Raw genomic sequence first — 14,460 nt, 5'->3', positions numbered from 1 at the left:
CAGAGGTTCTATCATCTCTTTTTAAGGTGATCCATATCGCTTCTTCCTTTCCCCAGGTGCCTGTCATTTCAGTTGCCGTGATATCATTTCTCACATATAGAGCTACTCCTCCACCTTTACGCCACTCTCTATCCTTCCTAAATAGATTATAGCCTGGTATGTTTGCATCCCATTCGTGGGAACCATTGAGCCACGTCTCTGTGATTGCAACAACGTCTAAGTCTGCCTCCAACATCAGGGCTTGAAGATCATGAACTTTATCGCTTAGACTGCGAGCATTTGTGGTCATCGCTTTCCATCTACATTTCCTGTTATGTACTTCAACATTTGTGATTTGTGTGTGTCTTTTCTCTTTGGGTCCCTTCATATCCTTGGAATACTTGCAACTGATCTGTAATTATGTACTATAGCAATATCTGCTCCCATATTCTTTGGCATTGGCGTTAATACATTAGCAATTTTTGCAGAATGGTGTCCTTCTGTCAATGTTATATTAATGAATCTAGTAAGCCAATTCAAAATATTCAAAGAGACATGTTTTAATAAATAGGAGGGGCATATCTTAAGAATAGCTTCAAATGACACTGGGTCGAATTTATCCTAAAGCATATTATCTGGTATTCCCTCAAGCAATTGAACCTATTTTAATTCTATCACGCTTGATGATTTTTTCAAATTAAAAGAACTTCTCTTTTTTTTTTTTACTTTAGATTGAAAAATAATTGTGCTAAATTTTCTGCTGTGAGCTGAAGCAATTCAGGAGTTAGTAATGTGGACGGGCATTTTCAATATGACGTCTAAATCCGATTTTGAACATTTTGTGAAAAACGTCCAAAAATCCAGTAACGAACATGGCCAACTTTTTATTTTGAAAATGGGCATTTGCTAGACAGTTTTGTGCTCAAAGCATCTATTTTTAGGACCATTTTTTGGGGAAAAAAACATCCAATGGAAAAACACACAAAAACAAGCCATTGGGATGTAGAATTCTTAGTAGACTGGCCATACAGACTTCTCTTGCAATGTCACTGCTTGAATTCTCGGTAGCCATTTTGAAGCGGCGCTATATGACCCTTTACGTGTTTTAAAATGTGTCAGATCTCAGTCCAAATGCAGGTATTGAATTTCAGTAGATTTTCATTTTATCTGTCAGTCTCTTCCACAAACTCACTATTATGCCACTTCTTGAGACTTCCCCTAACCACGTCTTAATAAACTTCAACAGATGTGTGGCCCCTTCTAAAACACAGCATCACGCCAAGACATAAGCACTTGAGCAGGAAAAGGATGTTATCCATTTACATTTAGAAGAAGAAAGTGTAGCCCGGGCCAAATACTACTTAATCTATTTAAGCCCTTGGGAGTTAAACCAGAACTCCACAGACTATCAGCTTCTTCGTAGCCAACAAACTTGCACTTGTGGCATCTTGGAAGCAGTCCCTGCCACCTCCAGTTGCAACAGCTCTCTACAAGATGGATTACGTATATCTGATATCAAAATTGACAGCTATTAGAACAGGCCAGCTAGTTCAATTTTATCACCAGTGGGACTGTTATCATGCCTAGTGCTTCCAAGCTCCTTAGTATGTGTTGTCACCTTGATTTACATATGTGTGCTGTTTATCTGATATGCCTGTTCATTGGGGGGGGAGGGCAGACGGGCGGGGGGGGGGGGGGTTACTAACTTGTTGTTGGGTTTCTAGGTTCAACTTGGCATTATTTGTAACTGCTTTCTATGGCAAAAAAAAAAAAAAAAGAAGAAGAAAGTGTAAAGCACAGGAGTGGTGAGGAGGGGCAATGTGAATATTTTTGACAAACAGAGGTACAGACTTATTTTTTATTGAGGCCAGTGGCATAGCTAGGACTGAATGGGCCCCAGGTGGGAAAACTGATAATGGGCCCCCTATAACACCATCCAGCTTATAATTGAAAAAGAAAAACGCCTATATTGCGACCCAAATCGGGAGATAGACGTTTATCTCACAAAAACGAATGAAGCGGTATAATCGAAAGCCGAATTTGGCGTTTTCAACTGCACTCCGTCGCGGATGCGGACAAAGTTGATAGGGGGCATGTCAAAGGCGTGGTGAAGGCGGAACTGGGGGCGTGGTTATCGGCCGATCAGAGATAGGCGCCTTTCGCCGATAATGGAAAAAAAATATGCGTTTTTAGCGAGAATTTAGGGCACTTTTCCTGGACCCTGTTTTTCCACGAAGATGACCACTGGAGGGAGTCGGGGATGACCTCCACTGACTCCCCCAGTGGTCACAAACCCCCTCCCACCACAAACATATGCCGTTTCACAACTTTTTATGTTCACCCTCAAATGTCATACCCACCTCCCTGGCAGCAGTATGCAGGTCACTGGAGCAGTTATTAGGGGGTGCAGTGGACGTCAGGCAGGTAGACCCAGGCCCATCCCCCCCCCACCTGTTACACTTGTGCTGGTAAATGGGAGCTCTCCACACCGCCCCCCAAACCCACTGTACCCACATGTAGGTGCCCCCCTTCACCCCTTAGGGCTATAGTAATGGTGTAGACTTGTGGGCGGTGGGTTTTGAGGGGGATTTGGGGGGGGCTAAACATCCAAGGGAAGGGTGCTATGCACCTGGGAGCTCTTTTACCTTTTTTTTTTTTTGTAAAAGTGCCCCCTAGGGTGCCCGGTTGGTGTCCTGGCATGTGAGGGGGACCAGTGCACTACGAATCCTGGCCCCTCCCACGAATAAATGCCTTGGATTTTTTCATTTTTGAGCTGGGCGCTTTCATTTTCCATTATCACTGAAAAACAAAAACGCCCAGCTCACAAATTGTCGAATAAAACATGGACGTCTATTTTTTCCGAAACTACGGTTCGGTCCGCCCCTTCACGGACCCGTTCTCGGAGATAAACGCCCATGGAGATAGACGTTGTCGTTCGATTATGCCCCTCCATATCTCCCAAGGTGGTGGGGAACGGGGGTGGGGGGGGGGGGAAGGGGAAGAATCCTTTCATAGTTCCAGTAAACAAACCCTGCAAAAAAACAAACACATTCCACACCTATATAAAAAAAAATCTGTCACAGTAATAGAAGTTGAAATCCAAGATATCAGAGATGAACATTTATTACAATTAATACATTCAGACACAAAATATACTTTTTTTTCTACCTTTATTGTCTGAACATTGTTTTGGTCCCAGTGTCTCCTGCTCAACTTTCTCCAGGGTCTCCCTGTCCTTTTGACATTTCTTCTCTCTATATATATCCATTATCCATTTTTCCTCTTCATCCCTATCCATTCTGTGCAGTGTCTTCCCTCTATGTCCCTGTCCCTATTCACCTACCATGTTCAGTATCTCTTTTGTGCCTCCATCTTACTCTATCCAGCATTCCCCTCTTTGTCACTATCCTTCCCCTTGTATCCAGCATCACCCCCCTGTGTCCCTGTCTCTAAGCTCCCTCCATGTCCAGCATCTCTTCTCTGTCTCTGTGTCCCTTCCCATAACTACTTTCTCTCCTCCTGCTCCTCCCATCACAACCCCCTTCCTCCTCCATAGTCCAGCATCTCTTCTTTCACTCCCTCCCTCCTTGATCCAGGGTGACTGTCTCTTTCTCTCCCCCCCCTCCTCTTTGGTCAAGGGTATCTCTTTTATTTTCTCCCCCTCTTCTAGGTCCTAAGCGTTTGTGTGTGTGTGTGTGTGTGTGTGTGTGTCTCTCTCTCTCTCTTCCCCCTTCCCTACTTGGTCCAGGGTGTTTTTCTCTGTCCCCTCCCTTCTTGATCCATGGTGTGTGTGTGTTTGTGTGTGTGTGTGTGTGTGTGTGTGTGTGTGTGTGTCTCCACCTCCCCAACCCAGCATCTGTTCTCTCTCTACCCCTCTCCTTTTCCTTTTTCTCCTCTCCCCATACCCAGGTCAGCAACTCTGCAGCTCCTCACTCACTCGCCCGCTGATCCCTCAAAAGCTGCAGCGGGTGGTGGCAGAGAAAAACTGAAAGCTGCCTCTCTCTGGCCAGTGGAGCCTTTCTTCAGCATGTCCCGCCTCTCTAATGTAACTATCTGTGGATGGAACACGCAGAGAAAAGGCTCTGCTGGTCAGAAAGAGGCAGCTTTCAGTCTCTCTCTGCTGTGACCCATGGCAGCCTTTGGAAGACCAGTGGACGGATGAGTGAGAAGCTTCAGAGAAGCTGACCCAGGCGCAGGGAGAGGAGAGGTAGGGAGGGTTCAGCTGCAAGCAGACCCTACCATTGGGCAGCCCTGGGCATTTTGCCAGACTCGCTCAATGGTAGCTACACCCCTGATTGATGCCTTTCCATATTGCTATTAAACTGATATATATACACTGCATTCAAATTGAGCCACTGTTTCTTGTTTTAATTTTTATTTTATGCTGAGTCTGTACATTTAATTGTATATGCTTTTATTGTCAATTGTAAGATAGTGCAGGCTACAGACTGTTTAAATAAATAAATGAGAAGAAAGCTGGGTGAATGTGTCTTTGAACCATCATGATTACTGCACATCTGTGTCTGACTCAGGCCTATAATAGAGAGGCAACAATTAATGCATACATCTAATTCTATTTGTCATTAACTTTGTAAGCTGAAATATTGTTGTGCATTTGTTCCTTTTTTAACTGTTCACTGCTTATATATTCTGTGATACAACTGTGATCTAAGGCACCACTCTAGCAGTGACATATTCTGATACCCAATTCACTGATAACAAGTCTATGATCAGAAACAGGACACAGCACTACCATACCATGCAGGCCCAGGGCATGTATTACAGCTCTACCACACCATGAAAGCCCAGGGCATATACCAAAATTCTACCACATCACATGTCCAAGGTACGTGCCACAGTTCAACCATGTCATGCAGGCCCTGGGCATGTGCCACAGCACCACCACATCACACAGGCATGTATTACAGCATTATCACACCATGTAGGCCCAAGGTATGTGCCACAGCACTACCACACATGCAGGCCGAGGGCATGTATCACAGCAGTACCACACTATGTAGGCCAAGGGCATGTATCACAGCACTACCACACTATGTAGGCCAAGGGCATGTATCACAGCACTACCACACTATGTAGGCCAAGGGCATGTATCACAGCACTACCACACCACGCAGGCTCAGGGCACGTGCCACAGCTCGATCACACCATGCTGGCCAAGGGCATGTATCATAGCACTACCACACCATGCAGGCCCTGGGCATATGCCACAGCTCGATCACACCATGCTGGCCAAGGGCATGTATCATAGCACTACCACACCATGCAGGCCAAAGGTATGTGCTACAGTTCTTTCACACTATGCAGGCCAAAGGCATGTATTTCAGCACTACCATACCATGAAGGCCCAGGGCATGTATCACAGCATTATCACCATGCAGGCTCATGGCATGTTTCACAGCACTACCACACCATGCAGGCCAAGGGCATATACTACAGCATGCACTAACAAACTATGTAGGCTCAGGGTATGTGCCACAGCCCTACCACATCATACAGGCCCAGAGCATGTATCAAAGCACTACCACATTATGCAGGCCCAGGGTATGTGCCACAGCCCTCCCACATCATACAGGCCCAGGGCATGTATCAAAGCACTACCACATCATACAGGCCCAGGGCATGTATCAAAGCACTACCACATTATGCAGGCCCAGGGTATGTGCCACAGCCCTACCACATCATACAGGCCCAGAGCATGTATCAAAGCACTACCACATTATGCAGGCCCAGGGTATGTGCCACAGCCCTACCACATCATACAGGCCCAGAGCATGTATCAAAGCACTACCACATTATGCAGGCCCAGGGTATGTGCCACAGCCCTCCCACATCATACAGGCCCAGGGCATGTATCAAAGCACTACCACATCATACAGGCCCAGGGCATGTATCAAAGCACTACCACATTATGCAGGCCCAGGGTATGTGCCACAGCCCTCCCACATCATACAGGCCCAGAGCATGTATCAAAGCACTACCACATTATGCAGGCCCAGGGTATGTGCCACAGCCCTCCCACATCATACAGGCCCAGAGCATGTATCAAAGCACTACCACATTATGCAGGCCCAGGGTATGTGCCACAGCCCTCCCACATCATACAGGCCCAGAGCATGTATCAAAGCACTACCACATTATGCAGGCCCAGGGTATGTGCCACAGCCCTACCACATCATACAGGCCCAGAGCATGTATCAAAGCACTACCACATTATGCAGGCCCAGGGTATGTGCCACAGCCCTACCACATCATACAGGCCCAGAGCATGTATCAAAGCACTACCACATTATGCAGGCCCAGGGTATGTGCCACAGCCCTCCCACATCATACAGGCCCAGGGCATGTATCAAAGCACTACCACATCATACAGGCCCAGGGCATGTATCAAAGCACTACCACATTATGCAGGCCCAGGGTATGTGCCACAGCCCTCCCACATCATACAGGCCCAGGGCATGTATCAAAGCACTACCACATTATGCAGGCTCAGGGTATGTGCCACAGCCCTACCACATCATACAGGCCCAGAGCATGTATCAAAGCACTACCACATTATGCAGGCCCAGGGTATGTGCCACAGCCCTCCCACATCATACAGGCCCAGGGCATGTATCAAAGCACTACCACATCATACAGGCCCAGGGCATGTATCAAAGCACTACCACATTATGCAGGCCCAGGGTATGTGCCACAGCCCTCCCACATCATACAGGCCCAGAGCATGTATCAAAGCACTACCACATTATGCAGGCCCAGGGTATGTGCCACAGCCCTCCCACATCATACAGGCCCAGAGCATGTATCAAAGCACTACCACATTATGCAGGCCCAGGGTATGTGCCACAGCCCTACCACATCATACAGGCCCAGAGCATGTATCAAAGCACTACCACATTATGCAGGCCCAGGGTATGTGCCACAGCCCTACCACATCATACAGGCCCAGAGCATGTATCAAAGCACTACCACATTATGCAGGCCCAGGGCATGTGCCACAGCCCTCCCACATCATACAGGCCCAGGGCATGTATCAAAGCACTACCACATCATACAGGCCCAGGGCATGTATCAAAGCACTACCACATTATGCAGGCCCAGGGTATGTGCCACAGCCCTACCACATCATACAGGCCCAGAGCATGTATCAAAGCACTACCACATTATGCAGGCCCAGGGTATGTGCCACAGCCCTACCACATCATACAGGCCCAGAGCATGTATCAAAGCACTACCACATTATGCAGGCCCAGGGTATGTGCCACAGCCCTCCCACATCATACAGGCCCAGGGCATGTATCAAAGCACTACCACATTATGCAGGCCCAGGGCATGTATTACAGCATTACCACACCATGCAGGCCAAGGGCATGTACCATAGCACTACCACACTGTATAGGCCTAGTGTATGTGCCACAGCTCTACCACTTAATGCAGGCCCAGGGCATGTGCCAAAGTTCTACCACATCACACGAATCATGTGCCGCAGTTCAACCACATTACGCAGGCCCAAGGCATGTGCCACAACACTACCACAGCACACAGGCCCAGGGCATGTGCCACAGCACTATCACATCACACAGTCCCTTGTGCATGTGCCATAACTTTACCAAACCCTAGAGTTCCTGGAAATGTGCTCTGAATTTCTGATCCCATCTCATCCTGCGGCCCTTGGACTTGTGCTCTACATCTCTGATACCTGTTCATCTAAAGTACAGGATTGTGAAGGAGTGAGTGGCATAGCGGCAGGTTTCCCTGAGAACACTACCTCACTGAGGTTGCAGTTTAGCAACCTTACAGCAGGTGGCAGTAACCTGCCATGTCAGAGGCTGGTGCTTAAATGTCCTGGTGCAGAGTGAATTAGAGAGTCGTCCCCCCCCCCCCCCCCCCCCCCCCCCCCCCGAGGGAAAAGGTCTCCAGGATTTGGCTGGGCTGCAGTACCTAAGGGGAGTTCCAGGGAAGAGGAGTGGCCTAAGCTCAGACCCTTGCATTCCTGTGTGATGATATGTCTTAAGCCTATGATTCCAGGGCTATGTGATCCCAAGTGAGGTAACTGAAGACTGCCAAGATAGGCTAATTGGAACTGTGGTTGTGATAAAGGAAATTATTGTATATTGAAGAGAGTAACCAAACCAGGGCAGGCTACTGGAATTAGGACTGTGATTGAGAGACTTTAATTGGAAGTACCAATCCTGTAAGGAAAAAGGGCTGATTATTCTCCTTGTATGGAACTAATATCTAGAAGAATTGGGAGATTCAAAATACCAGGCATCAAAATCATTGATGCCTGGTATTTTGAATCTCCCAATTCTTCTAGATATTAGTTCCATTTATAGGGAGATCACCTCTACCTATTTATAGCTTATTCTCCTTGTATGTACATTTAAAAAAGTATTTTGACTTTTACCCATAGGAGCCAGCTGTCAGGGTGCTGTGGGTGCTTCAGCACCCTCAATATTGAGCAAACTCCTTGACTGTGTTCAGGGAGGGGTAATTTCCATCGGGTTTAGCACCCCTAATCATTTTGTGTAGCTATCTCCTATGCTTTTACCTACAATCCGTGTGTGAGTCTTCCACAATTGTGTGAGGTCCTGCAGCCAGCAGCAAGCCATGCTATCACAAGGATGTATTAAAATTTAAAATTTACCAGGGCTGGTGCTAGGGTTTCTGGTGAACTCCTGCAGCCCTCTGAGGAGTGGGGGAGTGGCCTAGTGGTTAGAGCACCAGTCTTGCAATCCAGAGGTGGCTGGTTCAAATCCCACTGCTGCTCCTTGTGATCTTGGGCAAGTCATTGAATCCTCCATTGCCTCAGGTACAAACTTAGATTGTGAGCCCTCCTGGGACAGAGAAATATCCAGAGAACCTGAATGTAACTCACCTTGAGTGTCTTGTCTGCAAGGTAGGTGAGCCCTTAGGTCCCGTGAGGCCCCGAGGGACCTCAAAGGACAGCCGTGCAACCCCAAGTCTTCACCCGCAGCGACTGCCGTTCACCAAGGGTTGAGCCCCCAGCTGCAGGCGGTCAACGGGACTTCAGGAACCGCGGGGTGCCGAACTGACCCGGAGAGGGACCAGGAGAGCAGAGAGCAGATGGAGAATGAGGACATCCACAGACAGGCAATAGTTCTGGGCCGGCAGCTAACAGCGTAGTCAAGATCAGGCAAGAGGTCGAGGCAGGCGGCTAGCAGGGAAAACCAGGAACAGTCCAAAAGTCAAAACCGGAAGAACAAGGAAAACAACCGAGCACAGGAACCAACGGAGACTGGCCTCGGGAACAGAACCTGAAGCAATGTTCTAGCTCAGTCCTCTTCCTTAAATACTGTTCAGCATCAGCCGCCCCGCCCCCGTAGGTACAGCTGACCAATCCGGACCTGGTTATCGACAGAGCCTTTCTGATTGGCTCTGTCCGATTCCCCACCAACCTGGCCTCCCAATCCAGCATCTCAGAGGCGGAGCTCTGGGCCCTCGCGCCCGGAAGAGAAGAAGACGCCGGCCATCGCGCCTCGGCGCCGCCTCCTTCAGCGGCGCAAACATAGCCCCCACAGCCGGCGACCAAGAGACCGGCGGCCGCAATCGCCGGCCTCTGGCCTCGGCCGGAACGGCCATCACCGTGGCGGACCCCGGCTCCCCGCCGCAGCCTCCGGACCGCCGACCCTCGCCGCGGTGGATGCCGGCTCCCGCCCCCCGCGGCGGAGGAGCTGAAAGGAGTGACGGACGCGACAGAATCCCCCCCGGATGCCCCCCTCCTCCTGGGGCCAGGTTTATGAGGATATCGATCATGGAAGGCCCTTACCAACTCCGGAGCATGTACATTGGTAGCCGGTTCCCAGGAATTGTCTTCAGGACCGAAATGCTTCCATGATAACAGGTAGAGCAGCTTTCCCCGACACCTCTTGGAGTCAATGATTTCTTCAACCTCATATTCGGGATTGGGGTCAGCCTCCGGAACAACAGACTCTTTATTCTGTGGATACCATTTGGACCCCCGGAAGCTCTTCAGCAGAGAAATATGGAAGGCATTATGAACCCGCAGAGTACTAGGTAGCCGCAGGCAGTATGTCACCGCTCCGATCCGAGACTGGATAGCAAACGGCCCGATGTACCGTGGCCCCAACCTCCGAGAGGGTACCCGGAGCCTTAGGTATTTAGTGCTTAGCCATACCTTTTGCCCCGGTTGCAACACCGGGGCGGGACGCCGGTGTCGGTCAGCAAACGACTTGTACTTGGCGGCCACTCTTTGTAGTTGTTCTCGGGCCATATTCCAGACTTCCTGCAGGTCTGCCAGGGTTCGAGTAACCATGGGCGTAGAGGAGTCAACGGGAATGGGTGATGGAAGCCGCGGGTGTTGTCCATAAACCATGAAAAACGGAAATTGCCCAGAGGCGGAATGTTCACTGTGGTTGTAGGCGAACTCGGCCCACGGAAGAAGGGATGCCCAGTTGTCTTGCCGCTTGTTGACAAAGGCCCGCAAGAACCCTTTCAACGTTTGGTTAATCCGTTCAACCATCCCGTTGGTCTGTGGATGGTAGGCAGAGGAGAAATGGGTAACAACCCCCAGAGCAGAACACAGGGCTCTCCAGAATCGTGAAGTGAACTGGGCTCCACGGTCACTGATGATCCTGACTGGTAGCCCATGGAGCCGGAAAATATGCTGGATGAACTGTTGGGCTAACAGAGCTGCCGACGGAAGCCCTGGCAAGGGAACAAAATGTGCCATACGGGCGAACCGGTCTACCACAACCCAAATCACGGTGTGCCCCTGGGAGCGGGGAAGGTCCGTAATGAAATCCATAGACAATTCCTCCCAGGGAGCTGCAGGAATGGGCAAAGGCTGCAGGTCTCCCCAGGGGCGCCCTACCACAGACTTGGTCCGGGCACAGGTAGGGCAGGTCGTGACAAACCGAAGGGTATCTTGCCTCATGTGAGGCCACTGGTACTGTCGAGAAATCAGACGAAGGGTCTTTTGGAACCCAGAATGTCCGGCCCATACAGAAGAATGTCCCCAACGCATTACCTTTCCCCGGTCCTGTGGAGGCACAAGCTTCCGCAACGGGGTGACCCCTCCCGGGGCCGCACTGAGGCAGACTGGATCCAACATAGGATGAGGCTCTTCAATGTCCTCTGAAGCTTCAAAGGCCCAGGAGAGGGAGTCCGCAGGGGTATTCTGGGCAGCTGACCGGAATACCAGTTGAAACCGGAACCTGGCGAAAAACAGCGACCAGCGGGCTTGCCGCGGATTCAGCCTTTGGGCCTCCTGCAGATACAAGAGATTCTTATGGTCCGTAATCACCGTAAACCGGTGCTCTGTCCCCTCCAGCAAATGTCTCCACTCTTGCAGAGCTAACTTCAAGGCTAGCAGTTCTCTGTCTCCCACAGTATAATTGCGTTCCGCTGGGGAGAACTTACGGGAGAAGAAGAAGCAAGGTTGACGCCGGCCCTTGGCGTTAATTTGGGAGAGGTCTGCCCCAGCGCCCAAAGCAGAAGCGTCCACCTCTACCACAAAAGGCTTGTCAGGATCCGGAGCCTGAAGGATGGGAGCAGATTCAAAGGCTTTCTTCAATAGACCAAATGCTGCTTGCGCCTCAGCTGGCCAGTTTCGGACATCCGCATGCTTCTTAGTGAGCGCTGTCAGTTGCGAATAGTGAGGAATAAATTGACAGTAGTAATTCGCAAACCCCAGGAACCGTTGCAACGCCTTCAGGCCCTGGGGTTGAGACCATTCCCGGATAGCGCGAAGTTTATCTGGATCCATTTGCAGACCTCCCGGTAACAGAATATGTCCCAGAAAAGGCAGAGACTGCTGATGAAAGGAGCATTTGCTGAGCTTGGCAAACAAGCGGAATTGTCGTAGGCGCTGAAGAACAGTTCGAACGTGGGTCACATGCTCCAGGGGATCTTTGGAAAAGATCAGGATGTCAACTAGGTAAACAATTACCGTAGCATACAGCAGGTCCTCAAGGGCGAAATTTATGAACCTCTGGAACACTGCGGGAGCGTTGCACAGGCCGAAGGGCATCACCCAATACTCGAAGTGCCCCTCGTGCGTATTAAATGCAGTTTTCCATTCATTCCCCTGCCGGATACGGACCAAGTTGTAGGCCCCACGGAGATCCAACTTGGTGAAGATCTGGGCCCCCTGCAGCCGATCAAACAACTCTGGAATAATGGGCAGAGGGTATCTATCGGTCCTTCACGGTGATGGCATTTAGGCCCCGGTAGTCAATACAGGGCCGCAAGGAGCCATCTTTCTTGGTCACAAAAAAGAATCCTGCCCCGGCAGGGGACGTGGAGGGACGGATGAACCCTTTCTGGAGATTCTCCCGGATATAGGCTTGCATAACCTTCGATTCCTCTCGGGACAGAGTATAGAGACGGCCCCGAGGTGGCATCTTGTCAGCCATCAAATTAATAGCACAATCAAAGGATCGATGTGGGGGGACTAAACACATCCGCAAACTCCCGGTACTCCTCTGGCAGAGCGGCTTGACAGGCTAACACCGTTGTAGGGGTAGCTACTACCGCGGGACAGCTGGATTCCCGGCCCTTCAAACAGGCCTCAGTGCAGGCGCCACCCCAGGCCTGAATCTTCCCTAAAGTCCAATCTATGACAGGGGTGTGGCGCCGTAACCAGGGCAGGCCCAGTACCACAGGATGAATGGTGCGGGGTAAGATCAGAAATTGAGCCTCCTCACGGTGATCCTCCCCCACCTGAAGCCCCAAAAATGGAGTCACCTCTGTGATAGGCTGGGGTAACGCTGTACCCTGGATGGATGTCACTTGCAGAGCAGGTCGGTAGGGCAGTGTGGGCCATTCCATCTGCCGCAAGAGTTCCTGGCAAATGAAATTTCCCCCGGCCCCGGAATCCAAGAGGGCACGGGTGTGAACCATCGTCTCCTGCCACCGCAAAGTTACCGGAAGAGTTATCAGCTGGTCGGGTAGGGGAGTAGAGTGCCCCAAGACCCCTCCCCTTAGGGCGCCTTGAGAGTGGCGTTTCCCGGCCGTGCAGGGCAAGTGCGAATGAAATGACCAGCCTCGCCGCAATACAGGCAAAGACCGCCCCGCAGACGTTGAGTCCTTTCCGACGGAGTCAGTCGTTGGCGGCCGATAACCATAGGTTCTTCAGAAGTCTCCCTAGGTTCTCGGGAGCCACGGCGGGGGGACGGTCCCTGACTAGACCGAGGCACACCCCTGGGTCCCTTCTGCCGGTCGGCTCGGGCTCTAGCCCTCTCCTGGAAACGGGTATCTACCCGGACACAGAGCGAGATCAGGGCATCCAATTGCCCCGGGACCTCCCGGCCAGCCAGCTCATCCTTGATTCGATCCTGAAGTCCCTCCAGGAAGATGGCCGATAAGGACTCCTGATTCCAGCGCAACTCGGTTGCCAAAGTCCGAAACTGAATAGCATAGTCTGCCACGGTCCCTTCGCCCTCTTGAATCCGCAGCAACTCGGACGCGGCGGAAGACGGCCTTCCTGGAAGGTCAAATACCATGCGGAAGCGGCGTTGAAACTCCGCATAGTTGTCCAAAAGCGGATCCTGTTGTTCACATAACGGGGACGCCCAGGCCAGGGCCCGTCCTGTAAGCAAGGAAATAACATAGGCCACTTTTATCTGGTCTGATGCAAAAGCCTCTGGTTGCATCTTGAAGTATAAGTTGCACTGGTTGAGGAAACCCCGGCAACTTCCGGGAACCCCATCAACCAGGAACAGTCCAAAAGTCAAAACCGGAAGAACAAGGAAAACAACGGAGCACAGCAACCAACGGAGACTGGCCTCGGGAACAGAACCTGAAGCAATGTTCTAGCTCAGTCCCCTTCCTTAAATACTGTTCAGCATCAGCCGCCCCGACCCCGTAGGTACAGCCGACCAATCCGGACCTGGTTATCGACAGAGCCTTTCTGATTGGCTCTGTCCGATTCCCCAGGCGGGACCACCAACCTGGCCTCCCAATCCAGCACCTCAGAGGCGGAGCTCCGGGCCCTCGCGCCCGGAAGAGAAGAAGACGCCGGCCATCACGCCTCGGCGCCGCCTCCTTCAGCGGCGCAAACATAGCCCCCACAGCCGGCGACCAAGAGACCGGCGGCCGCAATCGCTGGCCTAGGCCGGAACGGCCATCACTGTGGCGGGCCCCAGCTCCCCGCCGCGGCCTCCGGACCGCCGACCCTCGCCGAGGAGGACGCCAGCTCCCGCCCCCCGCGGCGGAGGAGCCGAAAGGAGCGACGGACGCGACATTGAGCTACTACTGAAAAAGGTGTGAGCAATAACTAAATAAATAAACCTACAAATAGCTCCTTCCAACCCTATTCTCTTTCTCTTCTCTCCTCCCCCCTCCCACCCCCATCAATGTTGTCCTCCCTTAGAAGGTGAGTTCTCACTATATTGTTCTACCTGCCATGCTTGTTTTTTGTGAAACTGAGCACTTGCAAAGGAGGTCCACCCCCTGCACATGCATGAACACTGAGCATGC

General features: G+C 51.1%; 1 protein-coding gene across 5 annotated transcripts in view; it reads right to left on the bottom strand.

The window, feature by feature from the left end:
* Positions 1-14,460, bottom strand: part of SLC25A22 (solute carrier family 25 member 22) — a 195,730-nt gene that overhangs the window by 98,788 nt on the left and 82,482 nt on the right. The window lies entirely within an intron of this gene.

The sequence above is a fragment of the Microcaecilia unicolor genome, chromosome 4 (assembly GCF_901765095.1).
Source record: "Microcaecilia unicolor chromosome 4, aMicUni1.1, whole genome shotgun sequence".
Lineage (NCBI taxonomy): Eukaryota > Metazoa > Chordata > Amphibia > Gymnophiona > Siphonopidae > Microcaecilia > Microcaecilia unicolor.
This window is presented reverse-complemented; position numbering and strand designations above follow the sequence as displayed.